Below are 22,561 nucleotides of genomic sequence, written 5' to 3'. Positions count from 1 at the left end.
GTAATGTCAGGAGGCTCATGTAAAATGTACACGATAACATTAGTGACTCTTAATCTCTTGAAGAAAACCTCCCTTTGTATCCACAGAACACGTGCTGTGTGTGGGCAACAGAAGCATGAGCTTTCTTTCCCTTTTTCTGAAGCCTTAGTTTGACTTGGAGATACGACTGATTTAGAGGGTAAAAGGAATTCAGTTTACAAGACAAGTCACTTAGAGACAGGGCCCTGCCAAATCCATGCCAGAGATAAAAATGTCATGGATTATGAAACCAGCACACACAAGTGAGGATGACACAAATATGCCTTTCTTCTGTGCACCTGCCTCCAGAGGTGAGCAGCCAAAGAGTAAAGGTGGCAATACCATACCCAGCCATTCCCTTTTTACTGGGACCCCACTCTTTAAATACCTCTCTGAAACTCCTCTCCGCCCCCGCCCCCAACTCATGCATCGGATGAAGCAGGTCTTTGCCCACGAAAGTTTATGCTCCAAAATATCTGTTAGTCTATAAGATGCCACAGGACTTCTTGTTATACCCAGCCATCTTTACTTCTGCAACATTACTGGCAGCTGCTCTGTTCAAGCCACCATTCTCTATCTGCCCAGCTTTGAAAGCAATATTCCTGCCTGCAGCAGTGCAGAAGTAAGAGTAGTAGTGCTGCAACCCCTGCTACGAAAACCTTGTGACTCCTCCTCTGCCACAACTCCTTTTTTGGATCAGGCCCTCTACAAGTACAACAACATGAAATAATCCGTTTTAAATAGCTAAAGTAATGGGATGTATGATTTTTAAAATCTTGTGGGCTGTGAATTTGGTAGGGTCCTACATATAGGTCACTCTTGAGACTGTGAAGAAAGGTGCCAGCTTGTGGTGCCTTTTATCTTCTGGACATCGGTCAGCTAGGAGCTGGCGTTAGACCTCCAGCCCATTTTTAATAGGCCGCTCAGTGAACAGTCATAAAACGGTAATGATTGTTTCTGATCTCCTGTGTGGGATATAAACCACCCGGTAAAAAATCTCTCCATATCTTTCACTAGTTTATAATTCCAATTCCAATACTGTTGTTGCGGATGTGTTTTGTAGGGTTTCATTACTTTTAAATACAATATTCAAAATCCAGAAGATGGCTATAATACTTTTTTGGGTAAACCACTGATGTTTTGGACCTTCCCATAATGTCTGACTAGCATGTGTGATGATTTTTATTATTTGTATTATAGTGTCTAGGAATTCATGGGCTAGGGCCCCATGGTGTTGTGCAGTGCCTACTGTAGACTGTACAGATTGTAAATTCTTTGCTCGAGGAACTAAGTATATCAATGTGCAAGTATATATCAGCTGAACCCCTCTAATGTGGCACACTCATCGGGCAAGGTCTGTAGTCCAGTATGGTATTAGTTGGCCAGATATCCACTTACCCATGGGTGTGGCCAAGTTTCTCACCCTTTCATAAAGCTTGTTTACAACCACTAGTCGTGGCTCTCAGCATTCTGTGCTGTTATTTAGCTATAATTTTCCCCTAAATGTCTTCTAAGAGCCCAGTAAGCAGTGGAAGAGTTGGTAATGCTCCTAGACTATATTGACCGTGGTTCAGCAAATTCTCTTATTCGGCACGGGCCAGGCCTGCCAGAATAGAGGGGTTCAAACTGTGTTCTATTTCTACGTACTTCTGTGCACTTCAAAGTCATTTCATGAATTAATCTTGGCAACTCCTCAGGTTTTTTTTTCAGGTGATGAAATGTAGCACAGGATAGCCAGATAAGTCTGTGGTGGAGCCAGGAACTGGAATTGATTTCTCTGGGATCCTAGTTTAGTGCCTTAAAACCAATATTTTCCTTAGTTTTAAATCAAGCTAAATTATTACAGTGCATCAGATGTGGAGAAGGCATATTAGGCATCTTGTCTATCTCCTTTGAAAAAGACAATTTCATTTGATTTTTTTTTTTTTTAAACTATATTCTGTAGTCTTTTATGTGACTACATTTTGACTTTTTATCCCTTGGGTAAACAGCCTATTATCATGCTTCAACAACCTAATAGATCAGAGTACATTGTCTTTCACTCTGTATATCATCTGGGGATGGTTTTTGCCCCTAACTGGATAAAAATTAAATAATATACATTTAATTTTTCTGGTCTTGTGGAAATTAACAATATAATAGATATAAAAGGAAGAATGAAAGTTGCAAAGTTCTTGTTTCCGTAAGTGTTCAGTTCATATAGTTGTCATATAATGAGTGTTACTTAGCTATGGTTCAAATTGGAGCACTTAAGTGGCAAACAGTAAAATCAGTGTTGTTTTTTGTTTTTTTTAATATTATGTGTCTCTGATTGAAATAGGAAAAACTCAGTTTAATTCTGATGGCACAATAAAAACATAATAAACTCTTAGCTTGATGCTGTTGATGTTTTAGGTCATCAAGTATCAGAGAGGTAGCTGTGTTAGTCTGTAGCTTCGAAAACCTCAAGACTTCTTGTTGTTCTCTTAGGTCATCAAGTAGTTTGTTACACTGTGCTTTCTGTTTCAATATTAGATTATTAGCATGAAGTCAGGAATTTTCTTTCTGACATCATCCTTTAACTGGAATATCTATGGTGCTCGTGTGTCTTGCCAGATAGGTAGAGAGAAGATAGTTTTGGAGACAACCTTAATGTGCATTGTCCCATACTTTCTGGTCTGTAAATATAATGTAAATATTTTAGTGTATGTGGAATATAGGAAACATCCACGTAAGATCAGCCCCATGTTCTGTTTCTAATAGTTCTGCATACTTCAGAGATAAGTGCAAGGAACATGTAGTAGGCAGTTATGAGCTATTACGCCAAAAGGGAATATATTTTTTTTCTAACATTTGACAGTGGTTGCCTTCTGCACTGAGCTATCACTCCAACTATTAGTTTTTTTATGCCATAAAGTATAACTGTGGATGTTCTGTTCCTTTTTCCATTTTCTATTAATTTGCCCCCCCAAAGAATACCTTTTGTCAATTTTAAATACATTGCCTTTCATCTTCCTTTTTATTCTCGCTTTATATAGCCATTGATTGTCCTTCTCCTTATTCTTCATTGTTATATACCTGTTTTTCTGTCAATTAACCAGTTTCACTTTTCTCATTTTACACCCTTTGTGCCATGTATTAATTGATCTTTTTTTAAAGATCAGAAGCAATTGTTACAATAATCTATTCTGATTTAATGCATAATGTAAGCCATATAACCCTGCCAAGTGATATTTTTATGACTCCCATAAATTCTGGATGAGCTCAGATAAATCTTTTAGCAAGCCCAATCCTTTGCTATGGTTGTTTTGAAATAGAATGACTATAATGGATGCAGTATTCAAGCTGGGCTAGCAGAGTATAATTCACTTTTGTTGTGTCCAGCATTATTTCTATTTTCATTTCGTCTAGCACTTTTTTTTTTAAACTATCTCAGTACATCACACAGAAGTTTTCTCTGAACTGCCCAGGACATCCAAGTTGTTCCTGCATGGCTGCATTTGATTTAGATGTCAACAACATGCATGCATAATTCAAATTATTCCTTCAAATGTGCACTACCAGTGTGCCTGCTCTCAGTTTCTTTTTAAGTTCCTCCAGTTCTCTGTAGTTTCAGCAGGTGATTTAAGGTAGTTGTCTGCAGATTTTAGCACCTGACTTATTGCTTTATTTTCCCTGCTACTTTTGCTTTTTCTGCTTTTTCTTAGCTAATTCTTAATCCATGACAGCACTTTGCTTGTCAAATCATGACTGCTTAGTTTTATAAACAATCTCTTGTGAATAACTTCATCAAACGTTACCCTTCATCCACTGTTTTGTTGTTATATAGTCAGAGGATAATAGATTGGAATAATTTCCATTTATAATTGTTTTAATAGTCTTTTTGTATAATTATCTTTCCATCTAACTTATTTGGTATCAAAAAGTTTTCTGGCTGCAATAAGTCAGTATAATTGATTTTAATTAATGTATAATTTTGATTGCAACTAAAACACTTCTTAAGTTCAGTCGGATGAATGACTTTTTTTTTTTTAAAATTTGTTTAAGCGCCCCTTTTCGTTGACATGTTTGTCTCAGAACATGCCTCAACTTTTTACCTGAAGATAATGCATCTTGACTTGGGTAACTCTCCAACGTCTGAGGCTGATGCATAGAAATACGTTTATGTGTGTGTCTGTGTGCAGTGTATTTTTTTGTTTGTTTGTTTTTTGTTTGTGCCGGTTCAGAGTACCGGCACCTTGACAGCCCCAGTGGTGGATTGTTGGCCTGGTTGGGGCAGGGAGCACATTAGCCCTGTGGCTGGGAGCTGGCTGGGGTGTGCAGCCCTGCCAGCAGCTGCAGCTATAGGAACCCCAAACGAGGGGCTGGGGGGACCCTGGCAGCCCCATGGTGGGGAGCTGATTGAGTACCTGTACCTTTTTTTTTTTTTTTTTTTTTTTAAAACAATAAAGCGCCACCTGCATTTATATCTTTATCTTTTTTTTTGAATGCTTCCCTTTCTCCCAGGTAGTTCAGCAGAACTTCCAATTCTTCCTCGAGTGTCCCTGTGGGTGCTCCACAATAGGTGTCGGGCTCGCCCCGGCGCCGCAGGTCGGATCTTTACAGCAGTTTCTGCCGGACCGCGCATACGCCAGCACGCGCCGCTCCCTTGCGCGCTCCCGGCCACGTGCACGATCCAGTCCCCGCCAGTTCCTCTTTAACCGCCATTGGCTGCAGACGGAATCCGCTCAGGCTACGGTCAGAGTTAGTGTATTTAATGTTTTTAAAGCGTTTAGAGTTTCTTTTTCAATCTTTTAGCTTAAGTTAGCTTGTTATTGTTTTCAAAAAAAAAAAAAAAGAAAAGAGAGTAAAAAGTAAAGTTTTACAGCCTTAGTAGCAAGCGGAGCAGCGGAGGCCCAGGGACGTAAGGCCATTAGGCCTCCTGCCGCGGCAGGCTGAGTCCAAGAGGGGAACAGGCACAGAGAAGGTGCTAAGTACCCTATTGACAACTCAAAGACTCACCACAATGTCGTCTTCAGGATTCAAAAAGTGTGAGTCATGTCGCGAAGCGATGCCAGCCTCCGATGGGCACAGTCAGTGCATTAGGTGCCTCGGGGAATCTCATGTCACCCAGAAATGCTCCTTCTGCGCAAACTCACAGCCAGAGCAAGGAAGGACAGAGAGATGCGGCTGAAAATGCTGCTCTTTGACAAGGCCCTCCAGCCAGACGCACCGGAGCGGCCTCAGCAGGAGGGACCCGCAGGGGCCCATAAAAGGAAAGCTGCTTCCCTAACCCCATCAGCGCAAAAATGGAGGAAGCTTTCACCAACCCGATCCCTGCCAGCAGCCACAGCGAGCGGGACGGGTGGAGTGCATAGCCCCCAGCCGCAGTCACAGCAGAGTGGCGGCAGTGCGGAGATGCACGTGGCAGAGGCTGAGCCTCCGATAATCAAACAGCCGCCCCGCACCGCAGGCAGGGCGGCGGCCAGGCAAGCGCTAGAACTGGCGGCACTGCAGCTAGCGGCACCGACCCCTGGGGAACCGGCGGTGCAGAGCTCGCAGGTACGCGTCTTGCAGGCACCAGGGGAGACAACCCGCGCGGCACCGCAGTGGAGTGTGCCGAACGCGGTGCAGACAGTGGGGCCAAGATCCCCGACGCGGAAAGGGGCGGAGCCAGTCCCACAGGGGAAGGGAAAGGCAGCACAGAGAACCCGGCACCACAGCCCTTCTCCAGACAGGGCTGCAGGGCTACTCGCTCTCAGCCCTCCACTTATGCTGCGGACTCCAACGAGGCGGCAGGGGTCACCTCCAGTATACCCTGAGCCCCAATCCCCGTTCCTACAGCCAGCATCACCATGGGTCGGATCACCATCGCCCTTCCTGGGCTTTGAACCCCTGGAGTACTGCCACAAATCAGTCTCTCCATTATCTCAATCATCCAGACGATCTCGCTCCCCCAGACGCAGGGGGTATGCGCCTCCAGAGTGGTCCAGGTCTCCATCTCCGGAACAGTGCCCGTGTTGCCATGGTCGCCCCTATCACGTGGGGCATAGACACCATAGGCATACTCCCAGGGACAGATCCCCCCAGACGGCTCAATATCCCTGAGGGCAATCGCGGACGGGGACGGAAACGCAGATATCTCAGGGGGAGTTGATTCTGGAATCCCGAGATTTTCCTTCGCAAGTATCTAACGAGAGGATGTATCACCGTCAACAGGACCCAGAGGGGTCCAGAGAGGCTTACCCTATCTTCCCCTGACGAGGCCACGGCCCCAGGGGACGTCCATCCTCCGGACGATCTCAAACAGTTCCAAGAGCTGTTTAAAAGGGTGGCCTTCACGCAAGGCATCCAAACAGCAGAGGTGCAGGAGAAACACCATAAGCTCCTTAAAAACCTGAGACCTCCGGCCTCTTCCAAAATAGCTATTCCGCTTGATGAAGCAATCATGGAGTCCGCCACCACAATATGGCAGACCCCTGCGTCCACTCCGCCTATAAACAAGAGAGCGAATAAGAAGTACTTCGTCCCGGCAAGGGCATGGAGTTCCTGTTCAGCCACCCGCAACCAAATTCTCTGGTGGTGGAATCGTCTCAACAGAGGTCGAAAACTTCTCAGTACAAGACAGGGGGAACGGACAAAGATGCCAAGAAGCTAGAGTTGTTCGGCAGAAAGGTCTACTCCTCCTCTACCCTACTGTTGAGAGTGGCGAATTACGCAGCGCATCTAGTGAACCATAATTTCGACAACTATTCCAGGCTGAATTCCCTTATGGACTCGCTTCCAGAGGACAAGAAGCTGGTGTTCAAGGCCATTGTGCAGGAAGGCTACACAGCCTCGAGGACAGGAGTTCAGATCGCCCTAGACGTAGTGGATATGGCAGCACGCTCAACAGCTACGGCAGTGGTCATGCGCAGGGAGTCCTGGCTCCAGATATCGGGTATGCCGAGGGATCTGCAGGCGAAGATCGTTGATCTCCCCTTTGACACGCAGAAGCCGTTTGCTGAATCAACGGACTCGGTCCTTCATTCCAGTAAAGTCTCAAGAGCTACTCTCAGGACCTTGGGGATTTACACCCCTCCATACAGAAAGAAAAAGTATTACCCCCAACAAAGATGATACCAGTATCAACCACAGCGTCCCCAGTACCACAGGGGCTACGAGCAAGGGCGACATCAACAGCACCAACAGTACAGAACTCCCAGGCAACGTTCTCAACAGAGCCGTGCGTCCTCGGGGCAGGGCCAAAGGCCACAAGTTTGACACACAGATCGAGGGCTGCACTATCACTACCATCGCGCAATGTCATCCGAAGCTACTATTCCACCATCGCCTCCGACCATCTTATGCTTATAGGGGCAGTGGAAAGAGTGCCGGAGCAACTCCGAGGGAAAGAGTTCTACTCAAGATACTTCCTCACAGAGAAAAAGACAGGAGGCTGGAGGCCAATCCGAGATCTTCGAGGCCTCAACTGGTACTTGCACAAGCAACGCTTTTGCATGATCACAGTCGCCTCTATACTTACGGCACTGGACGATGGAGATTGGTTCGCAGCGCTCGACTTACAAGACGTGTATTTCCACATAACTATTCACCTGGCTCACAGGCGTTTTCTCCGATTTATAGTAGGCAAAGGACATTTTCAGTACAAGGTTCTGCTGTTCGGCCTCTCCTCGGCCCCCAGAGTCTTCACCAAGACCTTGGCAGTGGTGTCAGCCTACCTGCACAGACTGGGTGTTTATATTCCCATATCTGGACGACTGCCTACTGAAAGGGGCCTCGAAGGAGAAGGTACTTCGCATGATACGCATCACAGCAGACACGTTCTCTTCGCTGGGCCTGGTCATCAATCTGGCAAAATCAAAGATAGACCCCGCACAGGACATAGAGTTCATAGGGGCATGTATAAATTCCATCACAGCAAGGGTTTATCTACCAGATGCCCGCGTTCGCGCCATTGGTTCCCTCATGCAAGTCATCACCTTCAGCCCTACGGTGCCAGTTCCGACATGCTTACAGCTGCTGGGCCACATGGCGGCAGCAGCAATGTTTGTGGTACAGAACACCTGATTGCATATGCGCAGCATGCAGCACTGGCTGGCGAGCATCTACAAACCGGCAGCACACACCGTCCACAGGGTGGTGTCGCCCACGACAGAGGTGCGCAGATCCCTGCAATGGTGGGTGAACCCCAAGAACATGCTAACAGGGGTGCCCTTTCACCAACCACAAATATCTGTTTTTCTCACTACCGACGCCTCCCACATAGGGTGGGGAGCACACATGGGCGAAAAGGTGACGCAAAGACTGTGGTCCTCCACGGAACAGTCACTGCACATAAATATACTGGAGCTCAGAGCAGTGTTCAATGCCTGCAAACACTTTCGAGACCATATATAAGGCAAAGTAGTCGGGATCAGTACAGACAATACCTCCACCATGTTTTATATAAATCAGCAAGGAGGAGCTCGGTCCCGTGCCTTATGTGCGGAAGCAGTCCGATTGTGGAACTGGTGCATCGCCAACAATATAACCTTGAAAGCCTCGTATTTACCAGGCGCTCACAATGTGAAGGCAGACCAGCTGAGCAGGCGCTTTGCACTCACACTAGTGGCAGATCCATTCTGATCTGCTTCGACCGATTTTTCACGCGTGGGGATTTCCCCAGATAGACCTGTTTGCCACTCAACACAACAAGAAGTGCCCACAATACTGCTCCAGGGCAGGACTGGGACGGGGGTCCCTGGGGGACGCATTTGCGATCTCGTGGAGGGGCCCCCTGCTCTACGCATTTCGTCCCACAGTGCTTATCCACAAAGTCTTGCAGAAAGCCAGGAGAGAGCCCGAATGATCCTAGTAGTCTCAACGTGGGATCGACAGCAATGGTTCCCCTTACTCCTGCGCATGTCAAACTGTCCACCGATGCCCCTCCCGGTGGCGCCGGATCTGCTCACGCAAGCCCAGGGGTCCATAGTGCATCTGCACCCCCGAGGCCTGCGACTGCAAGCATGGTTAATCCATGGCTTAGCTCCCTAGAGAGCACGTGTATGGAGGGAGTGCAACAAGTCCTAGAAAGTAGCAGGAGGACTTCCACCAGGAAGGACCTATAAGCAAAATAGACTTGATTCACTGCATGGTGTTCTACCAAGCAATTAGCCCCCCTTGCTGCGCCTATACCTGTAATACTAGAGTATTTACTGGACCTCAAGAGAGGCGGACTCTCCCTATCCTCGTTAAAGGTCCACCTTGCCGCTATATTGGCTTTCAGACATGAAGAGGAAGGGCACAAGGTGTTTGCCCGTCCCATGGTTACCAGGTTCCTCGAAGGGTTGGTAAACCTATACCCCCCTCGGAAACCGCTTCCACCTTCGTGGAGCTTGGACCTGGTGCTTAATGCACTAACGGGACCACCGTTTGAACCCTTAGCCACGGTTTCCCTCCGTCTCCTTACGATAAAGATGACCTTCCTTCTTGCAATCACGTCAGCTCGCAGGGTGAGCGAGCTTACGGCAGTTACGGCAACGCCACCCTGCACAGTATTTTCCAAGGAGGCGGTAACCTTACGGCTGCATCCAGCCTTTGTTCCCAAAGTTTCTTCAGAGTTTCACATTAACGAACCTATAGTTTTACCCTCATTTTATCCAAAGCCTTATAACTCCAACAAAGAGGTGCGCCTACACCTCCTGGACGTGAGGAGGGCGCTGGCTTTCTATATAGACAGGACTAAGTCCTTCCGGAAAATGGATAGACTCCTAGTCTCTCTCGCTCCCAAATCAAAAGGAGAAGGTCTCTCTTCGCAGAGAATCTCGAAGCACATCGTATCCTGCATAAAAATGTGCTATGAACTTAGACTCCTTTACTGGCCCCGCCTAGGGCTCACTCCCCTAGGGCGGTGGCGGCATCAACAGCCTTTTTGAAGGGCATTGTGCTAAAAGACATTTGCAGAGCGGCGACCTGGTCATCCTATGACACCTTCACCAAGCATTATGACCTTCACAGGGTATTCCAAGAGGATACCCGTCTCTCGACAGCGGTCTTCTTGGGGACAAGCTGCACATAAACCAATTACCCACCTCCTATCTTGGGTTACTGCTGGGTAGTCACCTATCATGGAGCACCCATGGGGACACTCGAGGAAGAAAGAGAAGTTACTCACTGTAGTAACGATGGTTCTTCGAGATGTGTCCCCGTGGGTGCTCCACCACCCGCCCATCCTCCCTGCTTCGGATCTCTGTTTAGTATTTTTCAGGAGCATCCGAGGCGGTTCGTCAAGGAACTGGTGTGGACCGGATCACGTACATGGCCGGGTGCGCGCCGGCGCATGCGTGGTCCGGCAGAAACTGCTGGAAAGATCCGCCCTGCGGCGCTGGGGCGAGCCCGACACCTATCGTGGAGCACCCACGGGTACACATCTTGAAGAGCCATCGTTACTACGGTGAGTAACTTCTCTTTATTTCACAGCTCTATCCTCAGTGAACATTTTCTGATGAAAGTTCAACAGTTGCTGGAGAAGCATTATTTATTAATTAGTGTGGCGGTGAGTGCCTAGAGGCTCCTGTGACAATCGAGCCTCATTTTACTACACGTTGCACACTTATAAAGCATAATACGCTTCCTGTTCTGAAGAGTGGTGCTGTATAAACAGAAAATCAAGGAGAAAATCACAGTGCTTATGAAGGCTTGGAAATCTCCTGTTAGTACACAACGTTAAGTGTTCTAGGATAGAATGGATATGTTTATTTTAATTACACACATGTACATGTGTTACTGTGGAGTGGTAAATAGCCTATAGCTAAGGTTTTGTTGTGGTTTTCAGTTCAGTGAGACCAATACATTTCTAGGTAATGCTCCTGTACAGTTCTAGGAAAAAATTAACAGAATTTAAAAAGTAACATGAGAATGGCCATAAAGGGTCAGATCAAAGATGCATATAGCTGATGATCTTGTCTTCTGACTGTGGCCAGTGTCAGGTGCTTCAGAGAGAATGAACAGAACAAATAAGCATCAAGTGATCCATTCCATGTTGCTCATTCTCTGCTTTTAGCAAACAGAAGGGAGGGACACCATCCCTTTATATCCTGGCTAATAGCCACTGATAGTCCTGTTATCTGGCAAGGAGTTCTGCAGGTTGACTGTGTGGAGAAATACTTCTTTTTTGGTTTGTTTTTAAACCTGCTGTCAATTATTTTCATTTGATTACCTCTAGTTCTTGTTGTTACATGGAGGAGTAAATAGCACTGTCTTTTCCAATTTCTCTGTACCAGTAATGATTTTATAAGATGGTATCTGTATCCCCCATTAATTCTGTTTTCCAAACTGAAAAGTTCCAATCTTATTAATCATATGGAAACTGTTCATTTTAATTCTTGAGGATGGCTGAGAAATTACAAACCTTGGAGACTGAATAACACTGAAAAACAACTACATGCTAAACATTAGCAGAGAAATCTCACTTATTTCAGACTGTTTTGTAATAACTAGTTGCACACAAAGGATTATCGCTGTTCTCATGCATATTTTGTTCCTAGTTTACAGCAAAACTGGTTTTTACAGTGTTGCATTACCCCTACCCCCCCAGTTGTCCATTATTGAAAAGTACACTGCCAAAGCCTCATTTGTTACTAATGAAACAGAGACTGAAGGAGTGAGGGAGTATGGTGGAAGGCTGAGCAGAAGCAGAGTTAGGAGGTGGGTTGTAGGAGGCTAACTTGTATTTATTCTTCCTCAATAGCTTATGTTGCAAGAAACATGAGTTAAGGCAGTAAAAAGGCTTCTGTGCTGGTGGTGTAAGCACTACCAAATCTGCTCAGATTTCTTCTGCAGGTCATCTGAAACTTGAGGTAACACAACAAAGGGTCCTGTGGCACCTTATAGACTAATAGAAGAGTTTTGAGCGTGAGCTTTCGTGAGCACAGACTCACTTCATCAGATGCAGATGCATCTGATGAAGAGAGTCTGTGCTCACGAAAGCTCACGCTCAAAACTTTTCTGTTAGTCTATAAGGTGCCACAGGAACCTTCGTTGCTGTTACAGATCCAGACTAACACGGCTACCCCTCCGATACTTGAGGTAACACAGGCATCTTGACCAAGTCCATCACATCTACAGTTGGACATTCTGATCTAATCTAATATGTGCTGTCATCTTCCAGGGCAGTCCCCCTTCTACTCTCCTAGTTTTAAGTCTCCAAATTTTAACCCCATTTTCCAGACATATGCCACCTCCTCAGTGCTCAGCTAAAAGTACCAAGATCCTCCTCCTACACATCAACTGTCTCCCTGCTAGTGAGCCTAAAGAAGGCAATTAGTTGAACTGGGTGTTCTTCTGCACTTAAATTTGGTGAAGATGCAGAGGCAACTGCTGCCTTCTTTACTGGAGAGTGCTCTTGTTGTTGAATAATAGGTGTTACTGGGCACAGTCCAGTGGTAAGTTTGTGGAACCTGCCTCAGTTTTTTTCTCAATCTTCAAACAAAACCAAGAAGTACAAAACTTTCAGATTTTAGAAACATGTCATTATAGGGTTCTAAGGATTCTGATGTATCCTCACAATCATTTGGTTGCATGAGCATAAGTTTGAGAAACCAGTAACTGACCCAACCTTGTAAACTAATTATATCTCTCTCTCTCTTCCCCCCGCCCCCCATATACAAATAAAACTGTGTATTTTGCAGATGGTGAAAACTTCTGTTTTAAAAAAAATATTGCAACCTAACTCTGGCTATTACTCTCAGCCTTTAATATACTTAGTTTTGGTATGTGTTCTTTGGCTTAATACATAGAGAAATCCAATTAGTGAGTGGATTGTCGGGCAAGGGTGCTTTTTATAATTTGCAAAAGCAATTATTTTTGTAATTATATTTAGAAGGAAAAAGTAACCAGGATGTTACACAATGTATTGGTTCAGAAGCACCAACCACCTGCTATATGTTGTATCTGCAGTGGAAGGGACTGCTTTCATACTCAGAAAGTGGTTAATATTGTACTGCCTTTTGCGGGGGCTTGCCTTTACTGCATTGTTAACTCAAGTTAACTCCTCTTTGCTTAGCCTAGTCACAACGAGAGAGGTCCCCCTGCAAAACACTCAAACAGTTCAGTGCCCAAGATCAGCTTCAGCCCATCTTCTCAATGGGCCATCTAGCTCTAGTTTAAAACACCACTTAATTTGAGCTGGAAATCTGTATGCACTCATTTCTGATTGAAGAAGCATTAAAGTTCTGTTTACATTTAATATTGTAGTGAGGACACATATCTCCAAGAGGTGAATGTGACAGTGGGGAGTGAGAAGGGAGACCATAGTTTTGACTCATCCTTACCCATGTCTATCTCAAATCCAGCCTTGAAAAACCAAATGTTTATTCCTTTTCAGGGGACAACTGAATGACCTGAAGGACGTCTTGATTACTTAGTTTTCAGTGCTGAAAAATATGCTGCTTTAATGGTCCTGCTTAGTTTCCCTAGCTATTCATGGACTGTTAGCAAAGCTGATTGAAAGCATTTTTAAAATAAACATTATAGCTAGTTTATTTCCCTTTAAATTCACTGAATGGAAATTGTGTTGAGAAGTGTTAGTGAGAGAAATGAGCTTAAAAGCTTTTCTCTCACCAACAGAATAAAAATATTACCTCACCCGCCTTGTCTCTAATTGTGTAGCTAGGTACTTTGTAAAACATGTTTGGCTGTATTAAATGGGAGCTTCTTTTCATTACTAACATTATGTACCTGGCTTTTCAGTTGGGCTTTGATAAGCTGCCTTAGAATAAATGCTCTTTTCTGTTAATGAATTTGTTGAAATTGCAAGATTAATGGGTACATTCCTAACTCTGCAGGTGTCAGGCCATTTGACTAGCATGGTCATATCTAGCAACTGAATTATCAAGCCAATATTTTTGTGAGTGCAGGTGTCCTTTATCTAATATGCATTGCTCACATTTCTTTTTTGTGAATCTTTCTTGCTACAATTTTATTCTCATACAGTGAGTGCCCTTAGTACAAAGAAACTATTCTTTTGAGAATAGGCTTTCTGGAATTATATACAGTGACTAGTGACAGAAAAGAGAACAAAAATGGAGGGAAATGTATTGTGTTTCAGATGCAGGTAAGGATTCTGCTGGCTAGTTAGACATGTGTTAGGAAGGAAAGGTAAGTGGAAGTGAGCATTACACAAGAGAAGAGGAAAGCTGTATAGGAGTGAGTAAAAAGTGTTTGCCATCAGTTTACAGTAAATGGGTAAAGATGACGTGCCCATTTCTATAGCAAAATTGTAATGAATTCATATGGGGGCAGTTGTTTTGTGAAGTGGTGTATGTGGCATACAGAGTGGCACTGGGAGGTTGGTCCTCCATAAAAATGTTTAATTTTTTTATCTTTAAGATTGTAGCAACCTTTATTATAACTTCCAACTATGCATAAGTATGCAAAACCTAAGGATAGATGCCAGGGACCTAACGTGTTAAATCTGTCAAGGACTGGGGCATCAATGGGCCCTCTGTCCAATACCCATGTATCAGGGACCACGTGCCTTCTATTTTTTTCTGTTTATATGAAGAACATGTGGTGCTTGTGCCCCGAGGCGTGTGCAGGTGTGCACCACCAGTAGAAACATTTGGTGCTGGCTGTCGACGCTCTGCTAATCAGCTGGGCAAGCATCAAAATCTCTATTGGGCAGTCACCCAAGCATTCCACTTAGAAGGGGATGCTAGTCAGGGAGCTGGTTGTGCTCCAAAGCAGACTTGTCAGACAATCCAGAGTGCGACTTGCAACCCAAGTGTGCAAATACAGAGGGGGAATACACTATGATAGGATTTCTTTTTTGAAGCTGTGTTTTAGGAATTACTTCAGGGAGACCCTGTGGCCTGTTTTGTACAAGTCAGGTTAGATGATCACAATTGGCCTGTCTGGCCTTCCAGTCAATGAATCAATATTCGTGCTAGCATATCACCCCCAACCCTCTGTGTATGTCTCTTACGTCCTGGAGAGTCTGCCCCAGCTGCAAGATAAAGAAATTTGGGGCTGCTGGTGGGATGTGCACACAAGCTTGAGGGTCTCTCACAGATGCACAGGAAACTTGGTCAAGAGAGAGACCCATCTTTCAGGATGTGGGGTCCTGATTTCCTGCATGGCCATAAGATGAAAGGAAGGGAACTGCCTAGTATCAGAGGAAGAAGGACACTGTGATTATGGTGAGAAGCCAGATGCAAGAGGACTAGCCTGGAGCTGTCACAATACTCTTCCCTCAGCCTAAAGCATTGTCCAGAATGGTGAAAAAAGTGAAACGTAGAACTGCTTGTAAAGGTGCATGTTATGTCTAGAGCTATGTATTTTGCATGTTACTTAAAGAGTAACGGTGTTTAAAATCTTAAGGAAAGTCCATGTGTTTTTTGCTATACCTGTCACTTGCCTCATAAAAGTTATTGTGAACCCAGAGCATTCACCAAACTTTAAATTTGATAGAGGATGTGTTAAAGCTATTGGGAGTCTGAAAAAGCGTGTATTAGTCCCAGGTAGCTGGACCGCATGGTCTCAGCTCTCGGCAGGAGATTCTAGACAGACAGTTTGCTAGGCACAATGCCTGGACTCTGTTTGAACTCGGAAGCCCTAACTTAAATAGCACGTGAGGCTTAGTGAGGTGAGTTCCAAAACCAGGGTAGTTAAAAAGTAAAAAAAAACCCCAAAACAAAGCAGATTTTAAAAATGTAAACTGCAGGTTTATTTGGAAAAGTAAAACTGTATTTGAAATTGACACCTTACGTTAACCTCTAAATTTACTATAACCTATTAAAATAATTTAAATTAAAAAAACCATAATATTGATTTATAAATGTTTGCCCCAAAGATTTTTAAAGAAAGTCAAATAACAACTATTAAATCACCTGTAAGTCTTCTCTTCTGTAAACTAAACAAGCCCAGATCCCTCAGCCTATCCTCATAGGTCTTGTGCTCCAGACCCTTGATCATTTTTGTTGCCCTTTGCTGAACCTGCTCCAGCAAATCCACATCCTTTTTATACTGGGGGGCCCAAAACTGGACACAATATTCCAGATGTGGCCTCACCAGTGCCGAATAAAGAGGAATAACTACTTCTCTAGATCTGCTCGAATTGCTCCTCCTGATGCACCCGAGTATGCCGTTAGCCTACTTGGCTGCAAGGGCACACGGTTTACTCATATCCAGCCTTTCATCCACCATAAGCCCTAGGTCCCTTTCCATCGTACTGCTGCTGAGCTAGTCGGTCCCCAGCCGATAACAAATCTGGGGATTCTTCCACTCCAGGTGCAGGACTCTACACGTCTCCTTATTGAACCGCATCAGCTTTCTTTTGACCCAGTCCTTCAACTTATCCAGGTCCCTCTGGATTCTCTCTCTACCCTCTAACGAATCTACCTATCCCCCTAGTTTTCTGTCATCCGCAAACTTGCTGAGGGCGCAATCCAGTTCCTCATCCAGGTCATTAATAAAGATGTTGAATAACCCCGGCCCCAGAACCTAGTCTTGCGGAACTCCGCTTGAAACAGACCGCCATCCAGATATTGAGCCATTGACCGTTCCCCGTTGGGCCTGACCATCAAGCCAGCTTTTTATCCATCTTATAGTCCAAGGATCCAATCCATATTTCCTTAACTTATGGACAAGAATGTTGTGGGAGACCGTATCAAAAGCCTTGCTGAAGTCAAGGTATATCACATCCACTGACTTCCTCATGTCCACAGAGCTTGTTACCTCGTCATAGAAGCTAATCAGATTGGTTAGGCAGGACTTGCCCCTGGTGAATCCATGTTGGGTACTTTTGATCACTTTCCCCTCTTCCAAGTGCTCCAAAACAGATTCCTTGAGGATTCCCTCCATTATTTTCCCAGGGATTGAGGTAAGGCTGACGGGTCTATAGTTCCCTGGATTGTCCTTTCCTTTTTTAAAGATGGGCACTACGTTTGCCTTCTTCCAGTCATCCAGTATCTCCCCGATCTCCAAAAGTCTTCAAGGATAATGGCCAGAGGTTCAGCAATGACCTCTGCCAATTCCCTCAGTACCCTGGGGTGCATTAAATCCAGACCTATGAACTTGTGTACATCTAGTTTTTCTGGATAGCTCAGAACTTGTTCCTTCCCCACAGATGGCTGCCTTCCACCTTCCCATGCTGCATCATCTGGGACTGTCATATGGAAGTTGACTTAATCCGTGAAGACTGACGCAAAAAAAGCATTGAGTGCTTCAGCTTTTCCTGCATCATCTGTCACTAGGTTACCTCTCTCATCCAGTAATGGCCCCACACCTTCTCTGATAACCTGTTTATTGTTCACATGCCTGTAGAAACCCTTCTTGTTACCCTTCACATCCCTTGCCAGCTGCAGTTCCAATTGTGCTTTTGCTTTCCTGATTACTGTCTGGCATTCTCCAGCTGTATGTTTGTACTCCTCCTTAGTCAACTGTCCACATTTCCATTTCTTGTATGCATCCTCTTTGAATTTAAGCTGACTAAGGATTTCCCTGTTAAGCCAAGCTGGTTGCCTGCCATGTTTGCATTTCTTTCTATTCAGGGGGATGGCTTGTTCCTGTGCCTTCAGTAAGACTTCTTTAAAATACTGCCAGTTCTCTTGAACTCTTTTCCCCTTCATCTTCGTTTCCCAAGGGATCCTGCTAATCCGTTCTCTCACGGAGTCAAAGTTTGCTGTTCTGAAATCAAGGGTCTGTATGTTACTACTTACCTTGCTTACTTTTTGTCCAGATCCTGAAATCTACGATCTCCTGGTCTCTGCAGCCCAGGTTCCTTCCCACTTCTATTTCTTCTATTAGTTCTTCCCTGTTTGTGAGCAGCAGGTCAAGTTGCACACGACCCCTGGTTGGTTCCTTCAGCTCTTGCACCAAGAAGTTATCCCCAACATTCTCCAAAAACTTCCTGGATTGTCTGTGTGCTGATATATGTCAATAATTAAATATTTGTTCATTTGAATTTCCATCCAAATAGGAAATGGTGAATGACACATTTTTACAACATGATTAATATTTTCCATGTGATTTGTGTCAGATTTAATATATTTAAAATGTAAAAGTTAAGAATATGAATCACAGGGCATTAAGTGCTATAATTATTGAACTTTTTGTAGACATAATAGTATATCCTCCCAGTTCATGCAAAAACTGTTTTTAATTAAAAATAAAGATTTTTGTTTAGTGGTTATCAACAAATGAGAATCAACTTTTTTTTTTTTAAGGAAAATAAAAGTATAAATTCAAACAAGATTACAATCAATGAGTTAATTAAAAGTTTCCTCTTTCGTGATACAAAAAAACAAGCAGTCCTGTAGGACCTTAAAGACTGACAAATGTAAGCTCATTACTGAATAGATAAGGGTGTTAGTCTTTAAGGTGCTACAGGGTACTTACTTTTTGTGGAGCTATTGACTAACGTAGTTCCCCATCTGGGGGCAGGTCTGCACTAGGAGAATAAGTCGATTTCATATATTCAGTTCTAGCTATGGCAATTGCCATATCTGAAATCGACTTACCTGACTGTCTTCACTAGGGAAGGTCTACAGGAACATTTCTCCCATTGATCTCCTTGCATTAGTGAGGAGTAAAGGGGTTGGCTACCAACCCCAGGCAGATCGATTTTGTATGTCTTTATTAACTTCATGAAATCAAACCCTGCAAGATTGACCCTGACCGGATCAACCTGCCGTGTAGTATAGACAGTCCCTGAAGCTCTTAGTGTTGAAAGCTAATCACAGTTCCTCAAACAAAACGACCTTAAGATTGTCCAAGGTGGAGGATCTATACCAGGGCTATGTGTGATGTGATTTACAAACTTTAAATAGAAATATTTTTTTTATTTTTACATGAACTTGTTTATTGCTTTGATATTATGTTTCAGTATTTGGCAACACTGGTGGCCTTTTCTAAAGGCACTTGAGCTGTCTACCATTCTGCTGACAAATTAAGAAATTGTGTGAAACCCCCCAAATTTATCTTGGAATTTCATCTTTTTTTTTTTTTTTACTAAAAACAAGAAGTCCTGTGGCACCTTATAGACTAACACATATTTTGGAGCATAAGCTTTTGTGGGCACAAACCCGCTTAGTCAGATGCATGAGTGGGAGTTCCAAAGGAGGGTTTAAATAAAGGCTTATGAAAAGGAGGGAGTTTGTCGGTGGGGGAGGGGCAGAATTGGCAAGGTCTGTTCAGTCACAGAGGATGTGGCCCATTATCAGTAGCTTATGTGGAGAAACTGTTTTTGTAATTGGCCAACCACTCCCAGTCTCTGTTCAATCTTTGGTTGATGGTGTCAAATTTGCAAATGAATTGCAGCTCTGCAGTTTCTCTTTGGAGTCTGTTTTTGAAGTTTTTTTGGTGTAGGATGGCTACTTTTTAAATCTGTTACTGAGTGTCTAGGGCGATTGACGTGTTTCCCTACAGTTTTTTGTATGTTATCATTCCTGCTGTCTGATTTGTGTCCATTTATTCTACATAAAACAATATGACACCGTCAGTTTGATTTGACTATAACACCTTGGATTAGAAATTAAAATTAAGCTTTTCTGTTTTCTTAGTGTATATTTTTGAGGTATGATAACTTTTTGCATTATCTTTGTGGGTGTACGCACTGAAGCACGGTTCAGGAGTTCTTTGTGGAATTCATAATATATCAAACACAAAGGTCTAAAGATTCATTACAGAAATAAAACGTGAGTCTGGGTTTTACTTTCTCTTTATTGTTGTTCCATTTTGTTACGCCTTTTTATTTAGTTTTTGGCATCTGATTTATTCTTACCTTCCTTAGCTCTGGTCAAACAAGTGCCATCTGTCTACTAGCTTCTGAAGTTCTCTGATAGTTTATTTTCCAGTTTTCTGTTCTGAATATTGTGTGGTCTGAGCAGAAATTACCATTAGATGCTAAAAGTCTTTTTGCTTTTGCCCTAAATCTGTTGTAACAGTCAGTTTCTTTTGACTTTGTCTTGACAAATGAAATTTTGAGGCTTTTTTTTTTTTCCTCCTCATTGCCAAGTCCTCCTACTCTTGAAGTTGTAATCTCTACAGAGATATTGTAATTTTCTTATTTTGGGAAGCATCTACCACTGTGTTTTTATTCCATATTAGTATTTGGATAATCAATGTGTAATTGATTTTTCAAGTTAAATATGTTAGGTTTCTGTTAGCTGATATTTGAATCTTATTTGTTATACTTTAGAAGACTGTTCCATGCTTCATTAGACTTCTTTATTTATGTGAGAACAATAAACTTCAGGATACAGACACTGGTGAGCAGTCTAATTGTTATGCTATATATGTGTCTTTTGTCAAGGGCTGTATGAGAGATAATAACAGCGAGGTAGCTGTGTTAGTCTGTATTCTCAGAGATGCGAAATATTGAAATATCTCTCCAGAGTTAAGTTTAATATATGTACCTTGATTAGCATAAAATGTTTTTTTTGCAGTCCTTGTATTACGGCTGTATGGTACCTTTTAAATGTGGGTGTTTATGCTGTTCATAATCTCTTAAGGAGAAAACAAAGCAGTGAAGGCAGGGAAACATGCAGCCTGGAAAAATCCTGGTTGGTAGGATAGCACACAGCTTTCCTTCCCAAACAGTTGAAATCTGGTAGCTGGAAGCTTACAAGAGGGCGCCCTTGCTGGACAACAGAGAGGGGAATGCAGGTACAGAAGTCCTGAACTGTGACAAGGAGTACCAGACAGACTGCTCACAGAAAGCGTGCTAGAAAGGTTGGAGCTAGAGACTGAGCTTGATGTAGGCAGGTTTCAGCCACTGGGTCTGGCTTTTTTAGTCCAGCAGGGGCACCCGCTTCCCAGTTTTCAGCTCCCGAGTGTCTCCTCTGTTGCACAGACTCTCATGTCGCTCCCTCCTGTCTGAGGTTTTTCCAGGCTGCACTGTTCCCCTGCTTATGATGCTGTTGCCTCAGAACTTACACAATAGCTGTGGGCAATTACTCAGAAGGACCTGTGTGTTAGAGTAAGCACATTTATTCTTGAGGTTCAATCATTATAGAGAAAACATAATACAATAATGAAAGAACACATGCTAATAAGTGTATCAAAGTTCACCTGAGCTTCAAAAAGAGCTTTGGTTGCAGTCAAGGCTTCAAATCTCACACTAAGGTTTTTCTGTGGCTACATGTCCATAATGCCTTCTGTTCAGAGCAAGAACTCCTATGTAGAGGTTGGTCTTTCCTTTATCCTACTTGTGTCTTTGATCTGTGAACAGGTAGTCAGTAAGACAGTGATTCTCTCCTTAGCACAGAACTTCTAAAAGGTTGAGACTGGAGGTTGGAATTTGCATTTACTGCTTCCCCCAGGTATGCCATAGGAAACCCACTTAACTTTTTGACACAAGTTCCTGCTTGTCTGACACATGGCTTGAAGTAGTCCTTTGAAGCTCATAAAACTTCCCAGGGTTTATGTTAGACATCTATCCTCCACAGAGAAGTTGCATACAATGCCACATTATACATGAACTTTGCCTTTATAATACAATGGACTCCAAAGCTATTTAAACTTAAAGCAATTTCCTACCATGCCTTGGGTGGATCTTATAGAATTATCTGTTACACTCATGTCCTGAAAGCATGGGACCTTGTGCTCCAGGTTGAGTGCTTAAACTCATTCTTCCTCCAAGATTCACCCTGTGAGCACTGAGGTTTATAGTTTTACCCCTCCAGGGACATGGGGCACTTGACATAAACACATACAGGTCTTGTGGAAGCGTTTCTAGAACAATAATTCTTTACTTCAGAAAGTGTGAGATACACAGATCAGGTAAAGCAATGAGCATATATGGCCTGCTGCCTCAGCTTCGCATGAGTAGGGATGTTTATGGTCAACTGGTAAGCTTTACCCTAAATGGAGAAGGCTTACTGGTTATGGTTAGCCAGTGGCAGCTCCTGCCTTGCAGGGCCTGCTGCGGGCTGGGGCTCTCCAGCATGGCCAGAGCAGCCCTTAATTGTGCCAGGGAGCTGGCCGCTGGTGCTTCAGCCATGTGTGTGAGGAGAACTGGGTGGTAGGGAGAGGGGAGTGATGGAGGGGAACGGGGCATTAAGCCTGACGTGCTGGATCGAGGCAAGCTGTGAACTGTAGATTTCCCATCCTTGCTGTAAGTGCTTGGGGGTCCAAATAGATGCTGCTTTTTCCTTACCCAAGTGGATATTAGAGGAAGCACTTGAAATAGTTATTTAAACAAAAGGGAGCTGCTGGCCGAACATCCTTCTTACTGGAATTTGTTTCTGTGTTCTCCCAGCTTTACTCGGTGATGCTTAGTAGGGATTCAAAATTGTAGGATGCCTCTGGCTGGTGCATGTGTGTGTCTTATAACATGACAGATTTTTTTTTTTTGTGGGAGTGTGTTAATTCAAAATTGATGGAATGAAGAAAATTAGGCTGTGTCTACGCTTGCCTCTTTCTGCATAGTTATCAGCCTGATCAGAGAACACTAATAAAGTGCTGCGATGAATATGCAGCACTTCATTAGGCTAATTTTCCCTGTGGCAACTTCGAAGTGTCAAACTTCGAAGTGCTGGCATGCTGTGTAACCGCAGGCACTTCGAAGTGCCAGCACTAGTTCGAAGTGCCTTTACTCCCAAAA

General features: G+C 43.8%; 1 protein-coding gene across 2 annotated transcripts in view; it reads left to right on the top strand.

The window, feature by feature from the left end:
- Positions 1 to 22,561, top strand: part of CHCHD3 (coiled-coil-helix-coiled-coil-helix domain containing 3) — a 302,128-nt gene that overhangs the window by 32,250 nt on the left and 247,317 nt on the right. The window lies entirely within an intron of this gene.

The sequence above is a fragment of the Carettochelys insculpta genome, chromosome 1 (genome assembly GCF_033958435.1).
Source record: "Carettochelys insculpta isolate YL-2023 chromosome 1, ASM3395843v1, whole genome shotgun sequence".
Classification (NCBI taxonomy): domain Eukaryota; kingdom Metazoa; phylum Chordata; order Testudines; family Carettochelyidae; genus Carettochelys; species Carettochelys insculpta.
This window is presented reverse-complemented; position numbering and strand designations above follow the sequence as displayed.